Below are 16,361 nucleotides of genomic sequence, written 5' to 3' on the forward strand. Positions count from 1 at the left end.
TTGGGTCCTCCTGGTAGGCACAAAAATGGTAATAAAATCACAAAAAGGCTGAGGAAGAGGAAGTCTGAATTCCATTCTCATTGTTTGCAATAATTCACTGTGTTTCCCTTAGCAAATACATAGAATATAATTACAATTTCCCTCTATCTTGCAGAAATGTAGTGAACAAGATGGATGGAAGGTAATCTTGGTTAACCTGAAAAAAGTAAGTGTTCTTGATTCAGTTTAAATCAATAGACTTTTATTTATATTTATTTGAGATGGCGTCTCGCTCTGTCGCCCAGTCTGGAGTGCAGTGGCGCAATCTGAGCTCACTGCAAGCTCTGCCTCCTGGGTTCACGCCATTCTCCTGCCTCAGCCTCCCAAGTAGCTGGGATTATAGGCACCCGCCACCACGCCCAGCTAAATTTGTGTGTGTGTGTGTTTAGTAGAGAAGGGGTTTCACTGTGTTAGGCAGGATGATCTCGATCTCCTGACCTTGTGATCTGCCTGCCTTGGCCTCCCAAAGTGCTGGGATTACAGGCGTGAGCCACCGTGCCCAGCCTAAATCAAAAGACATTTTATTGAACATCAGGGCATGGTGAGGTTAGTAAAAATAAACAATAATCAATCTCCATTTTCTGGAAGCCCAAAATTTAGGTGAAAGCAAGGTAGATAAGTGAAGTATCTGGGAGAATTTCAAAAGCTTTATTTTAAAAATAAAGGCACAAAGTGCTTTTAGGAGGTGGTAAAGTTGATACCAGAGCTTTAAATCTAACTGTAACATTTACTTGAATGAATAAATGCCTTACTTTCAGATAAGCCTCTAGTTTTATCAGTCAATTGCCCATAATAATATCAACCTTCAGGAATGTCATAAAGACAAACTAAAGAGCTGGCTAATGAATGTGAGAAGTGCTCTTGAAAATGGAAGCTCTTTAATATTGGTTGTTGCTTTTATTATTAATGCTTTTGGTACCTCAAGGATCCAGGGAGGCTTCAGAGAAGAGGGAATATCAGAAAGGTAGACGTCTTAACAGTCCACTGATTATTATCAGTTGTTTACTGAAATTCAAATATAACTGGGCATTCTGTGTTTTATCTGGCAAACCTACCTTGAACCTACTTGAAATCCAACACTGGGCGAGTCTCCCAGCAAGAGTGTGAGCCAGGCTGGGTGCACTGGGGATTTTCTCGTTGTTCATACCTTCCTACTTCTTCATACTTCATACCGTAGCATCATTAGGTCAGTTTCTTTTTCAATAGAGCATTTTGCTGATTCATGCTCGACTTGTACTTCGTTGTGGATCCATAGATCACAGGGCAGATGAGTAGGAAAGAATGCGCTTCATCACTCTTGCTCTCAGAGAGAAGGAAAGAGAGCTGGAAATGCCCTTGGAAAGCAGCCTCCACAGCTACCTGGGTCATCTAAATTTGCTACATTCCAAGGGAATGACTGCATCCGAGTGTGAGTTTCATCTGCACTTGGGAAAATCCCCCTGAAGGAACCTGACACTTTTAATCTAAACTCTGGGCAAACTAGCTGTTACTGCATCTGAATGATTTGCAAGCAAATGTTCCTACTCTCTGAAGCTTATGATTTCATTTTATTTTATGTTTGTTTTTCCTCTCTGAATGAAAAGTACCGCATTAGGAAGTCAGTGTTTGTGTGTGTGATTTTTATTTTAGTTGTTTTTGTTTTTATTCTCAAATGAAAGTACCCTGCCAGTAATCATTGGTGTTCTGGGAAGACAACCAGTAGCAGTGCAGGCTCCCTGTCTTGGAGTGAATGGGCTTTATGTCCAGGCAGCCATCTGTGGAAGTGGTAGCCTGGAGCCAGATCTTGGAGCTACCTGTGCATGGTAAGGGTATGGTTTTTATTTAGCTTAATTGTTACAGAGCAATAAAAATAACAGTTTCTAAAGATGCTTTCATGAATATTATATATACCTGTGAGACAATGATAATTGGCTCCATGAAGAAGTTTTTTAAAAATATTGTTAAATTCGCGGCAGCATTGAGTGAGATCTTAGTAGAGCGTAATGATGAAAGACCTCCGTACTTCTACGGAGCCAGCCTTTGGTGCCCCCATTGAGGAGAAATGAAATGACTACTGTATGTTCAGCAGCTCTCACTAACAAATGGCATTCCAGATCACCTGACTACTCCCTACAGCACTACCTCTGCAAACATTTGCTGCAAATACTCTTGAGAACGTTACAGATAGGGGAGCATTTTCTTGAATAAACTTTATTTGGCATGGCCATAAAAATCACTTGTTTCAGAATTCTGGGAACTTTCTGGAGATACTGTGTACTGAGGGAATTGTATTTGCTGATCCCTGTAACAATGCTTTCAGAGTTAAGTGCCTTCTGCCAGACACCTGCCATGGCAGAAAACATATATCTTAGAAGTGAACAAGATATGTGCCTGCTCTTATAAGGTGATTTATGCTGGTTCCAACCTTGACCATGAAATCAGTTAAAGAGAGCGCAACTTCATCTGCAGAATGGCTTGCATCAAAACCTATGTAGGCCGAGAACATTGCTAATGGCATAAACTTTTGCAATTTTTATTTTTAAGTCACTCAAGATTTTAAGGACAGAGCAGCATGATGGCTTAAAAACTGAAAAATTTTCTCTGCATTTCACTAATATGCCCAGTACTGTAGGCTTACAATCAGTTATGGGCATGGGTGTATACATTTTAGGTGGTAACCTAAATGTGTAAAAAATGTATGCAATGTATAAAAAGTGACTTCATAAACATTAAGTTAGTTAATCTAATGTACCAGATTGAAGTAAAGAAAAGCCTCATTTTTCCACTTTTTTTTCAGGTCGTTTTTTGTTCATATATGGGACACATGCACACACATACACCCTTTTCTAAAAACAAAGTACTAATCAACAAAGGAAACTTTGAAAATGGAAACAAGTCTCCAGGGTTCTTGATTACTAGTTTGTTTCTAACTTGTTCCCTTAGTACTTCATTAAAAATAGGAACATTTAAATCTAACAATAATAATGTAGCTTTCTCACTGGAAAAAAGTAGGAATCATAATTAGTCATACCAAAGAGTGGTAGCCACCCTGCCTCAGTAAATGTAGAACCAAGTAAATTCCTGAGTGTTCTTTCTCTAAAGACCTTGGAAGGTTGTATATCATTCAATAAACTTATTTCAGATAGTTGCTCTAAAGAGTTTTCAGGCTTCTGACCTAAAGCTCTTTTCCTGGAAGGGGAGATAGCACACGCATAAATAATTACAACACAAGTCTGGTGTGAAAGTGACGGGGCCAACTTACCCATTAGGCAGGGATGGAAGGCCTAGTACCATGATGCATTTAGGAGCCTGTAAAATGTTTCCTTTTAATTTTTTTTAAATAAGAAAAAATTAAGTATCATAATAATAATGAATGTATAATAAAAAAATCAGCCTAGATTTCATTTATGTTCATACCCATCACTTATAAAATATCATTTTGGCCAGGCGCGGTGGCTCACGCTTGTAATCCCAGCACCTTGGGAGGCCAAGGCGGGCGGATCACGAGGTCAGGAGATCGAGACCACAGTGAAACCCCGTCTCTACTAAAAATACAAAAAATTAGCCGGGCGTGGTGGCGGGTGCCTGTAGTCCCAGCTACTCGGAGAGGCTGAGGCAGGAGAATGGCGTGAACCCGGGAGGCGGAGCTTGCAGTGAGCCGAGACTGCGCCACTGCACTCCAGCCTGGGCGACAGAGCGAGACTCCGTCTCAAAAAACAAAAAAAATTAAAAAAAAATAAATAAAATAAAATATCATTTTAATATTTTATTATGAAGAGGCTGATAAGGCAAAAAGTTCCAATGGCCTGTGAAAGTCATTCAGCAGACCCCGGGCCACTGCAGACTCGAAATTGGTCAAGCCCTATAGGGGCTCAGAGGAAGGAGATAGTTTATGGCTCGGGAGAACCAGGAAAGTCTCAATAAAGGAGGTGACATCTGAAGCAGATTATGAAGAAAGGGTGGAATCTTAATTGGGATAATGGAACAAAGACATTCCTGGCAGAAGAAAAATATAGACTAAAGTTTCTTAGAAAACAGTGTATGTGCCTTTTCATTTACTTTAAGTAGAAACTAAAGGACATTTTAAACTGGTGTGTGCATGTGTGTTGGCTGGTTTGCTTATGACAATGTTTACATTTTTTACATCTCTCTCAATGCTGTTCTTAAATAATATATCACTAGCCTTAATGAGAAATTATTAATGCAGTGTCTTTGAGAAAACTTCAAGCATATTAAACAGGAACCTCCTTTGAAATGGCTGACTATAAGTACAAAACAAGACATATCAGTATGATATGCAAAAAGTATTATGCCTCCATCTTTTGACTTCTTCTTCTATCTGTTTACCTGACTTACAAAGAAGTCAGATGTTGAGATGACCTTAAAATTTTTCTTTAAATTTAAATTAAATTTAAGGATAATTTTTTTAAAATCCTGGCAGGAAATGAATAATAGGACTTCCCACCTTAGATAGAAGTTGATGCTTCTTTCAGAGCTTTTTAAAACACTTCATACTATTTTACAAAAATCTTGGACTGGGCATTTAGCCAAAAATGTATTTCTTTTATCTTGTGAATGAGGTACATCTCAATGGAAATTTGATGTGGATGTTTTAGGCCCATTAGCATTTTTTTTTTCAGTCATATCTATTACCAGTATTGGATTCTGGGTAATCTTGACAAATACATGGAATATCTTTTACCTTTTTCCTTTTGATTGCTGAGATAGCTCCATGCCTCAACAGAAAAGTCTGGTAAGCTGGACTTCAAGGGGCTTTGCCTTTCCTTTGTCCATTTCCCACACCTCACATTGTATATTGAGCTAGACACCTAGGTGGTGGTTGCACTGCCATAGGTCATGAGGGGAAGAGAAAGGAGATAAACCACAGTGGCCAGCAGCTCTTCCACAGGCAAACAGGTTAAATTAGTGTTTCAGTTTCTGGCCTGTTCCTGGGGAGGAGCAGGAGGTGGGAGTTGGAGATTTTCTTCATTGAGCACTAGTGGGTTGTTAAAGGAAATGGAGGAAGGGACTTGCTAGACCACAACACTATTCTGGAATAAATAATCTGGAGGGTTAGCAAGAATGGATTAGAAGAGTGAGTGAATAGGACACTCTTCTGTAGAAAATAATGATAATAATATCTAACATTTATTGATTATTTAGTAAAAGTGAACCCCACAACAAATGCTTTATGTGGACTATCTCAGTTCCCAAAATATTCTCCAAAATCTTACCTTCTTTGCAGGTGGTAAAATGATGTTCTGAAAGGTTATGTCATGCGCTCAGGTTGCATTACTGGCTTTCCTGACTTCCAGGAGTTGTGTGTGGGACATAAGGCCATGTGTATTAGATTCCTGTGGCTCTATTTAGCCAGAACATCATGATATGAATTGAGTGTATTCAATGGTCCAGATCTTGTGCTCAGTACAATAGAGATACAAGATGAGTCAGACATAGTCCTTGCACTCAGTAAGTTCGCAGTCAAATAGGCAAGATGAGTACATAAGTAGCCACTTTTTATGTAGAGTACATTTAGTACCAGAATGGAGGGCTAAGTCATAAGAAATTTCAGGGGATAAATAAATTACTTTAAAGAAGGAAAGGTTAGTGAAGGCTTAAATGAGAAGAAGGCTTTTAGTTAAGTAAGATTTAATTATGGAAGGAGAGAGAATAGGATATTCATGGGGAGAATAAGAAAGGTAGGAAATGTGAAGGACACCAGTATTTCAGTTTCGTAGGACACCATGGTACAAAAACAGAAAACACTGGAGAGGTAGGAGAGGTAGATTAGTGCTAAGTTTCAGAAAGCATTACAGTTAAGTTTTTATCTTACTTGATAAGAAATGTGGAATCATATTGAAGATTTTTAAGGAGGAGAATACACTTATTCAATAGAAAATCAGTTCATTACATACTTATTACACGCATTTTGTGTTTAGGCACTGCCTGTAATATGAGTGGATGCAATTCTATGGCATGACATCTGATTTTAATCAGCTCAATTTTAGTAGAGGAGGCAAGACAAGCATATATATAGTTAATATGTCTGAATATTCTCCTAATGATAGAGTTGTTTATGAAGTATAATTTAAGCCTAAAGAAGTTAGAATTTTTGAAGAAGCAAGGACCCTTTCCAGAACTGCATTTGGGAAAGTAATGTGGCAAAAGTTGTTAGGAGGGTTTGGGAAAGTCAGATGATAGAGGCAGAGAACTTGGTTTATAATAAACAGTAATCAAGACAAGGGGTAATCAAGACCTGAGCTACAAGGGTAACTTTTGGAAAGGATGTGAGAGGCACTGAAGAGGTTCACCTCATATGATTTGACAACAATTTGCACTGGAATGAGGGGGGGAAAAAAGTGATGGAGTTAATGAGATTAGCCACAAGGTTTCCCCTCTCGCTGTCTAGTTAAAAGAGTTTTGCTAAGGAAAATGAAACTGCTGAAGGCTTGTATTGGTTGCAAATTGGGTTTGATTTGAACTTGCCAAGTTTATAGTGATACAGAATATCTAGTTGGGGTGTTGAAATGTAGTATTGGAGTTAAGAAGGTCAGTCAAGACTAGAGATGCAGATTTTGGAGATAGTTCTAGAAAGACTTGTTTAAACTTTTGGAGAAGGCACGATCATGGAGAAAGAAGAAGAGTCAAGGAAAGATCTTGGGTAACACCCACATTTATTCACCTGGAAGACAAGTCAAAAAGAACTTAAGGAAAAGCCAGGGAGATAAGGGTAGAACCTAGACAGTATGTCATAGAGAGAGGAACTCTGATATGGAAGTGCTCAAAGGAGAGAGATCAAAGAGGTCCAGGACTAAGCACAGGTCACTGCATTTAGTTTCTCTATGCTCCTTGGCTACCTTTAAAACAATAGTCCCAGTAAGTTTTGAGCTAGAGCTGTGTTTTGAGGATTTGATAACTGCCAATCACTAGAGGAATAAGATAAGACTACATTCAAGATTTTGATAAGGGATGGCCAGGAGAGAAAAAATGGTAGCTTGGTTTAGCTAAGGATAATAATAAAAATAATAACTAGTGCTTAGAACATGGCAGACACTCTTGTAAGTGTGTTATATGCATTTACTCATGCAAGGCTCATAATTCTATGATGTAGATTATTTGTGTTACTTTTGTATTACTAATCATTCAGCTGAGGATTAGAGAGGTAAAGTAACTTGCCCAAGATAAATTAGCTAGTGACTAATTGACAGAGCTGGGATTCAAATCCAAGTAGGACTGATTCCAAAGCTCACTCTCCTAACCACTACACAAACTGCCAGTGCATCTGTGAATTTGGGGGAAAAGGGTGAAAATGATGGAAAAAGACAAGAGAGAATAGTTCCAGAGGTGGCCAGCCTTCTCAGTGCCGTCCTCATTAACAACAGATCCCAAATTTCCATGCTCTTTTGATCCCTCTTCATGTCTGTTATTCTGTATTCCAATCTTATGCTACCCCAACTTTCTTGTTTTTCAATTTCTTCTTCCAATTTTATTGATAAAGCCGGTAAATTATGCCATTTAGTAATTAACTTTAGCTGTTTCCCCTATTACCTAGACATTTTTCTTGTTTTCTCCATGGGTTACCTCATTTATTCCCTGCAACAGCCATGGAAAAACTTTATTTTCCAAACAGCAAGAAGTTTACGTCTTGACCATCTCTAGTAAATCCTGTACACTGTTTCCAGATCAATGTTCTTAAAGACAGTCTTGGTGATATCCTGAGGAAACCTGAACTTTCCTCATCGCCTATGAGACTTCTATTCAAATTCCTCAGCATGTTATTCAAAGCACCCTTAAGTTTATCTCGACCTTTTAATTTCTTCTACTTACTGCTTTCCTACATTCTAAGCCAACCAGGATACTCATCATGTCTGGAAGACTGGCTGGCTTTTCTTCTTCGGGACATTGCTCAAGCCATTCCCTCTGTCCTTTTGCCCATCCTCTCTTTCATTTTCATTTATTGAAATGCTAACTATCCTTCCACTCTAAAGTCAAACGTAACCTCTTTCAGAAACGTGATTACCCCAATAAGAAAACCACTACTCACTTGAACTCAAAATACAATAGGCAAAACATAGACCTTATCCTTATAGAACTCCCATACCATCGCCTTTGCACCTACTTGGGATAATGAGCCAGCTTCAAAGTGTCACAGAGAAAGTGAAACAGAGGAACTTATCTAAATATTCCTAGCTCTTGTATGTCCCCAAGTATTTTGAGAGTGTGTTGTTGGCCTAATTTGGTCTTGAATTTCCTGTGGAATTTAACACAGTGACTTGTCCTTAGAAGACTCAATAATGATTTATCAAGTGAATGGATGATGCTTTTAGATATTGAGTTGCTTCTATATTTTTATTTTTATTTTGAATTTTTTTGAGACAGGGTGTTAATCTGTCACCCAGACTGGAGTGCAGTGGCGCGATCATGGCTCACTGCACGCTGAACCTCCCTGGGCTTAGGTGATCCTCCCACCTCAGCCTCCTGAGTAGCTGGGACTGCAGGTGCATGCCCCATACTTGGCTAATTTTTATATTTTTTATAAAGACAGGGTCTCACTATGTTGCCGAGGCTAGTCTCAAACTCCTGGGCTCAAGCAATTCACCTGCCTTGGCCTCCCAAAGTGCTGGGATTACAAGCGTGAGCCACCACATCAGCTTGAGTTGCTTTTAGATATAGAGTTATGAACTAGATCAATAGATTGTTGATTCTATTTTGATGTGCAAAGGAAACTTCAAAAATAAATTTTATCAGTACAGCAGTTTTTTTCTGCAATATGTAGTAAGTTGTTCTATGAATGCTGACAACTGCTTGTAGGTAAAGAGTACAAGTTGCATCACCATTCATGTGATAATAAAGACATAAGTCATTGGACAATGTCAACAAATAGGATACAATTTATTCTTATAAGGAGGAAAAAAAATTGGAGAAAAATATGAACCCCAAACTCATAAAATATATAATGTCATTTTCTGTCAAGGTTTATACATTTTATGAATTCAGAAATTTTTTTTATTTGTAACTTTATGAACTATAACAAATTGAAAATTATTCTGAATGAAAATATAATAGTTCCAATTGAGTTTTTATCTACCAAGGCCTTTTATTTATTTATTTATTTATTTTTATTATTATTATACTTTAAGTTTTAGGGTACATGTGCACAATGTGCAGGTTTGTTACATATGTATCCATGTGCCATGTTGGTGTGCTGCACCCATTAACTCGTCATTTAGCATTAGGTATATCTCCTAATGCTGTCCCTTCCCCCCTCCCCCCACCCCACAACAGTCACCGGAGTGTGATGTTCCCCTTCCTGTGTCCGTGTGTTCTCATTGTTCAATTCCCACCTATGGGTGAGAACATGTGGTGTTTGGTTTTTTGTCCTTGCGATAGTTTACTGAGAATGATGATTTCCAGTTTCATCCATGTCCCTACAAAGGACATGAACTCATCATTTTTTATGGCTGCATAGTATTCCATGGTGTATATGTGCCACATTTTCTTAATCCAGTCTATCATTGTTGGACATTTGGGGCCTTTTATTTTTAAAAATGGATAACATTGGTGCCTTACACAAATTAAATTGGACTTTGCACATTTCATCCTGCTGAAGTGTCAAGTGATTTCATTTTGAATTAAAATTATGTAATTACATTGAGTGTTCAAAGTGCATATGAGTGAATTATATAAATTCCATGATGGTTAATTTGTTTGCAGTAAACAGTTTTTTCCCATGGTCTCTTTAAAGGAAATAAATCCAAACTGTTAAACTAATTACAATTAAACATCAAGTAATTGGAACCTAAAATTGGGTAATATTTGCTGCAATCAGCTTTTACAAGAAAGAAGCAAATAAGAAAACTCTAAATTTAAAATAATTTATCATTCTTGCTCATGCAACTTTCATGGTATGTCTTGGATCAGGTACCAAGAAATTCAATCTTTATTGCTGTAACTTCTTTATCTTCAATCTTGTTTATTCAATAAAAATATATTTATTGAAGGCCCTCTAAGTCGTGCACTATAAATTTATGTTGAAAATTAATATTTATAATAAACATTCTCAGATTCTGCAAGGACTTCAAAGAAACATTGAATTATATTCAGTGTATATAGAGAGGAAAGAATATGGATCATGGGAACCATAAATCATGGGAGCATGATTGACTAATGGTACCAGCTGCTGTCCCTCTAGATCCAAGGATATGCTTTTCATGAGCTGCTTCCAGCCAATGGCAGAGCATGACTGGGGTCTTGGTGCAGGCCATTTCTGCTATACGTGAGACTCTTCTGATAGGCATCTTTGGCTCAGGTCTTTCCATTGGCTTCTCTGTGGTGTGAAACTCTTCCAACATACTCCTCCCTTCCCTCTCTTCTGCCCAGGTAAAACTTTCATGGCAGTCTGATGGCTCTCCCACATTCTCTGTCCCCTTCCTGGTTATCCTTCATAGGCTTTCCTGTAAATCTTTTGCATATCTTTACTATCTTGGAACTCACTTTACAGAGACCTGAACTAACACCCGGATCAACAAATGCTGTGGCTCTCAAAGCCTTGCTCCTTGACATGCAACAGAACTTTGACTTCAACTGAGACCCACCAGAATCTGCATTTTAGCAGTATATCAGGAAATTCCTATATCCAGCAAGTTTGAGAAGCATTGTGCTAAGTTAATGGACCAATCTAAACAAGTTGACCATGTAAATAAATCCCATTATCTTTCTTTGTTTTTTCTTTTTCATCTTCTTCATTTTGTTTTTGTTTTGTTCTTATGACAGAGTCTCACTCAGTTGCCCAGGCTGGAGCGTAGTGGCATGATCACGGCTCAGTGCAGGCTCCACCTCCCTGGACTTAGGTGATCCTCCCACCTCAGCCTCCCAAGTTGCTGGAACTATAGGCATGCATCACCAGGCCCAGCTAATTTTTCTATCTTTTTATAGAGATGGGGTTTTGCCATGTTGCTCAGACTGGTCTTGAACTCCTGGACTCAAGCAATCCACCAGTCTCAGCCTTCTAAAGCGCTAAGATTACAGGCGCAATTCAATATGCCTGGCCCTCATTATCTTTATAATCCCAACACTTACTAGGAATATATATAACCAGAACCCCTCTATAATCTGCTTAGCGATGTTTTGTTGCAGTAAATTTAAATAATGGCAGGAAGATTACAATACATCTTCTTTGTTCAGTGAAGTGAATCCACTCTTCTCAACCTTCAGTTCTATAAGGCCTGGTGTGCAGCTTCATGCTATTTATTTTCTCCTGGCTTTATTTGCAGGCTCACCAACTACATAATGTTCACCTCCAGTTCATCCCTCAGCTGATCAGAGATTGTTCACAAGCATACTACTTTAGAGATTTTTGATTTTCCATATATTCATACTAGACTATGGTAGTAATTCTAGATTGCCTATATCAACATGGAGCCACCCTTATCCTTGGGAAGAATATCCAGATTTTTCGTGGCTGCTCACAGTACCACCAGCAAAAAACAAACGAACAAACAACAACAACAAACCTCAACAACAGCAACAACAACAAAAAGCCCATAAACAAGCTATATTTTGTAATGTTCCTGGCTGTTAGTGTGAGTGTAAATGGAAGTGTTGTATATGATTTCCAGGAAGCATTCTTAAAAGGAGGGGCACACCCTTCTCCTCTTCCTTCTTCCTGCTATGTGGAATGCAGCTATAATAGCTACATTTCCAGCAGCCATCTTGGACACTAAAGCGATGCATCCAGAAACAGCAAAACAGGAGGGGCTTGAATTTCTTATGACCTTGGAGCTGCCAGATCAGTCCTACAAGGGGTCCTCAGGAATTCTTTCATGAGGTGAAAAGAATCTTCTGTTGCTCCTAAACCACTATTATCTTGGTGTTTTTCTACAATATGCCACTTATCCTAACATAAATCATACTACTTTTGAGCACATACAATGACTGAATAAACATTTTACTTTTTGCATTAGGAAAATATAGATAGAAATTTTGGTAAGGGAAGATTAAAAAAAAAACAAGTAGGGAGCAGTGTTATGGGATTTAATGCTGTTTTTCCATAAGGTTTGTCTTGCTTTAAGAAAAACAAACATATTGTAGTTAATAGTTAATACTTATTGCTATAGAATGTCCAACAGTATAAACAGAAAGTTTTTGTTTGTTTGTTTGTTTGTTTTTTGTTTTTTTTAGATAGTGCCCAGGCTGGAGTGCAGTGGCACGATCTCAGCCCACTGCAACCTCTGCCTCCCGGGTTCAAGCGATTCTCCTGCCTCAGCCTCCCCAGTAGCTGGAATTACAGGCACCCGTCACCACACCTGATTAATTTTTGTATTTTTAGTAGAGACAGGGTTTTGCCATGTCTATCAGGCTGGTCTCAAACTCCTGACCTCAGGTGACCCACCAACCTTGGCTTCCCAAAGTGCTGGGATTACGGGCGTGAGCCACTGCACTTGACCGGAAACATTCTTTTATTCAAGATTTTTTTTTAATGTGTGTGTGCTCCACTGAAAAATAACTCACAGTAAAAGGAAACAGAGATTTATGTTCAGTCATTAATTTATTTGTTCATTAATGTATACATTAAAGCAAACATTTATAAGGTACCTATTTTGTATCAAGCACTACACAAAATATTGCAAATTTGAAGAAATTTTGACAAAATCCTTATCTTTAGGAGCTAATAACACAGTGGAGAAGCCAGATACATAAACGTATTGTTAGTACTTCGCAAAAAATGCAATGGCACTAAATGCAAGGACAGGATATTTGGCCTTAGATAAGACTTAAAGGGCACGTAGGAAATAGCCAGGCAGACAGGATAGGCAGAGGGAACAGTATCAATACAGGACATAAGTCCTATGTGCAGGGAACTCAAGTAATTTTATGTGATAGATAAAGCTGAAGGGGTCGGCAAGGCTAAGTGCTTTCTATGTCACTATACAGAAAATGAACTTCAAATCATGGGGGAATTAGGAGCCATTGAAAGTTTTTCAAGCAGGAAAGTGATGTGGTCAGACTTGTGTTTTATTTGAAATTCTCTGTTGCAGCCTAGTGACTGTGGGTTGGAGGAGGACCTGGAAGCAAGGAGACCAGCTTAAGAGACGACTTCAGTAGTCTGCAGTGATGGCCTGGATCCAGGCAGTGGTGACAGGGCTGTGAAAATAGGGAACACAGACTGAAGACACAAAGCCAAGGAAATCATCAAGAGTCCACAGTTTATGGGCTGTGGGGGTGATGAACAGAAAGAGCTAAAAATAATTCCATGATTTCTGGGTTGAATTGTGGATAGAGATTGGAATCCCCAAGTCTCTTTATGCAACCCAGAACTTGCACTGGCGTACAGGCTCTGTAGTTAGACTTCCTGGATTAAAATCCCAAGTCTACTCCTTTTCACTATGGGCAAGGTGTTTAACCACTCTGATGTTTAGTTTTTTCATTTATAAAATGTTCGTTGCGGCCGGGCGCGGTGGCTCACGCTTGTAATCCCAGAAATTTGGGAGGCCGGGGCGGGCGGATCACGAGGTCAGGAGATTGAGACCACGGTGAAACCCCGTCTCTACTAAAAAATACAAAAAATTAGCCGGGCGTGGTGGCGGGCGCCTGTAGTCCCAGCTACTCGGAGAGGCTGAGGCAGGAGAATGGCGTGAACCCGGGAGGCGGAGCTTGCAGTGAGCCGAAATTGCGCCACTGCACTCCAGCCTGGGCGACATAGCGAGACTCTGTCTCAAAAAAAAAAAAAAAAAAGTTCGTTGCAATATACACGGTGTATGATGATTGAGTTAAATGCATGTAGAAGTGCTTAGAACAGTGGCTGATGCAAAGTAATCTATAACTAACTATTCGTAGTTATTACTACTTCAGTAACAATCTCTTGTATCCAGAGTGAGTTAGCTGTCCAAGAATGCATGTCGAATAAGAAGAGAAGTTGTTTGTGAATGGAAAGGACCAACAGCAGAGGTTTTAAGAAAGAGCTCAGGCAAGATTTGAAAAAAAAAAAAAGAGAGGAATAGTAGAAAAACTAAGGAGGTTCAGTCTATGTGAAGTAGCAAAGCAAGGAGAAAGCTCTAAGAACAAAGTGATCAACAATATCCATTATAAAATAAAGGCCAATAAGATAACAAAATAAAAATGCCTATTGTACTGTAGAAGTAGGAAGTTTGCTTACTGGTGAACTTAAAGCAATTTGAGTGGAGTGGCAGGGCTGAAACCAGGTGACTGAGAGTCAAGAATTAAAAGAAAAAAAATGGAAACAGCAAACACAGACTCGCTTTTTAAGAAGCTGAAGGGGGTAGAAAGGAAAGTATTGAATGAGCAGGATTTGAGGTCAAGAGAGGAGGGCTGGTTTATAGACTAAAGAATCATGGGAGAGACAGTGAATGATCAGTGGCAGGAGGGATGGGAGGAAAAGAATTAATGAAACATGCAGAGGCATCTGCATTTTGCAAAAGACTCTTCATCTTCTTATAATAAGGAAAAAAATAAAGGAGTAGTGCTGACGTTTGCAGGTGTGTGAGCGGAGGGAGACAAAGTTGAAGGAGGTCACACTTAATGGCCACAATTTTTTGTAGAAGAGAAGCTTACCAGCCAGCCATTTATACTTCTATTACTGTATTCATTCAAGGTACAGTGAGAATTTCTCATGAGTTACACTGACTGTTGCAAAGTAAACTGTTGACCCATGGGGACTTTTCCAGTCTAGTGGGGTGCCAAGGTACCTACACATAAAAAGTGGCCAAAAATAGAAGGCAGAACATGACCACTGCCAAGTAAGTCCAGCAGGCAGTAAATATTACTGGAATTTGATGGAGAGGAAGATTGGGGCTTTGAAAAACTGGTAGGCTTCAGATAAGCAGAAAGGACGATGAGCTTGGAACAGACAATAAAAGTCAATGTAAGGAGAAGTGGCACTTTCTGGCTAAAATGCTCTCAGAATAATCTGAAAACAATAGTGAAAACATGAGACTAGAATATTCTAAGATGACTAAAAGCTTTAGAGGTATTTGGAAGAGATGGACATCAGGGTGGGGAGTGCTATGAAGTCAATCTGAGCAGAAAAGGACACTTAGAAATGTTATTATTTAGATTTTTTGATCCTCTGACACTGAGTCACTTCAAAGGAAGTGGCCAGTCTCTGGAGAGTGATTGAGAACACAGGATATGGTCACTTTTGGTTTGGGGTGTCTTTCACCGTGTCAGGAAGTCTGAGAAAGGATGATCATGTACTACATTCTTGGTTCTCATCAAATGCAGCCATCCTGACTGAGGCAATTCCAAAGTGGAGCTGGATTTTGTATGACTGAGCAATCTATCTTCATGCAAACAGACCTTGTCCACTTCCACATCCTGCTCTCATGCCATCATCACCAACATAGCTACAGATGCAAGGGGATATGATGGGACAGGACATAATAGCAGACACATTAGAATGCTACTGAGGAGCCAAGTCTCCTTGAATGTAATGATCAGGTTATTTGTCTATGAATTGGTTGTTTTTTGCTCTTTTTCTGTCAAAGGAATTTTAGATGACTATTTCCACTTTCAAAGCCAGGGTTGTAAATAACAAACAATAGATGAGGACACATTTGAGCAAACAACACACTTTCTCTGCCTGTGTCAAGTCTTAGGCTAAGCATAAAGCATTATAAGCTCTCAGGGTTGGCTGAGCCACATTTTAAGACCTGGGGAGATGTGCAGATGGGTGAGGAGTGGAACAACTGTTATGTCTGCTGAGACAGATATTTGGGAAGGAAGTGAATGAGTAGGTAGGAGAAAGGACTCGCATGCAGGAAGAATGATTAGTATTGTATTGGTGATACATCTGGGCGGAGGAGGCAGGCAGTTTCCTTGTTTTCCATTATTCTGTGGGTTTAAGAATTTACTGTGTACAAAATAAAGGGGCAGTACCAGGGAAAATCTGCTTGTACATGAGGCCTTTTAGAAGCTCTTTCTCTTGGAACAATTATTGACATTGGTTTTGAGTGCAAAATGCCTAAATTGTAATTCTAGTCATAAGCACCCTTCACAACATCAGGGCATCAGGGTGTATGCCTCCTTGTGCATATGTGGAGAGCAAAGTTACTTGGAAAAGAAATGTAATTTTCCCATCCACGATAACTCATTTATTTTGATAGCTGCAAATGCACAAAAGAGAATAGGCACAGCCTTTGGTTGCAGGTGTTCTTCAGTTCGTGCAGATTGGCTTGATGGTGAAAAACCTGTAGACTTCCTCTCCAAATAGAAGCTGGGAAATCATCCAACACGTCCCACTTTCCTGAGAGGAAGCAAGATGTGGGGACAGGAAGGCTGTGTCAATAAAGCTTTGCAGCAAAGCCTTTTGCGATTGTTTTTGCATC

The sequence above is a fragment of the Symphalangus syndactylus genome, chromosome 18, assembly GCF_028878055.3.
Source record: "Symphalangus syndactylus isolate Jambi chromosome 18, NHGRI_mSymSyn1-v2.1_pri, whole genome shotgun sequence".
Classification (NCBI taxonomy): Eukaryota; Metazoa; Chordata; class Mammalia; order Primates; family Hylobatidae; genus Symphalangus; species Symphalangus syndactylus.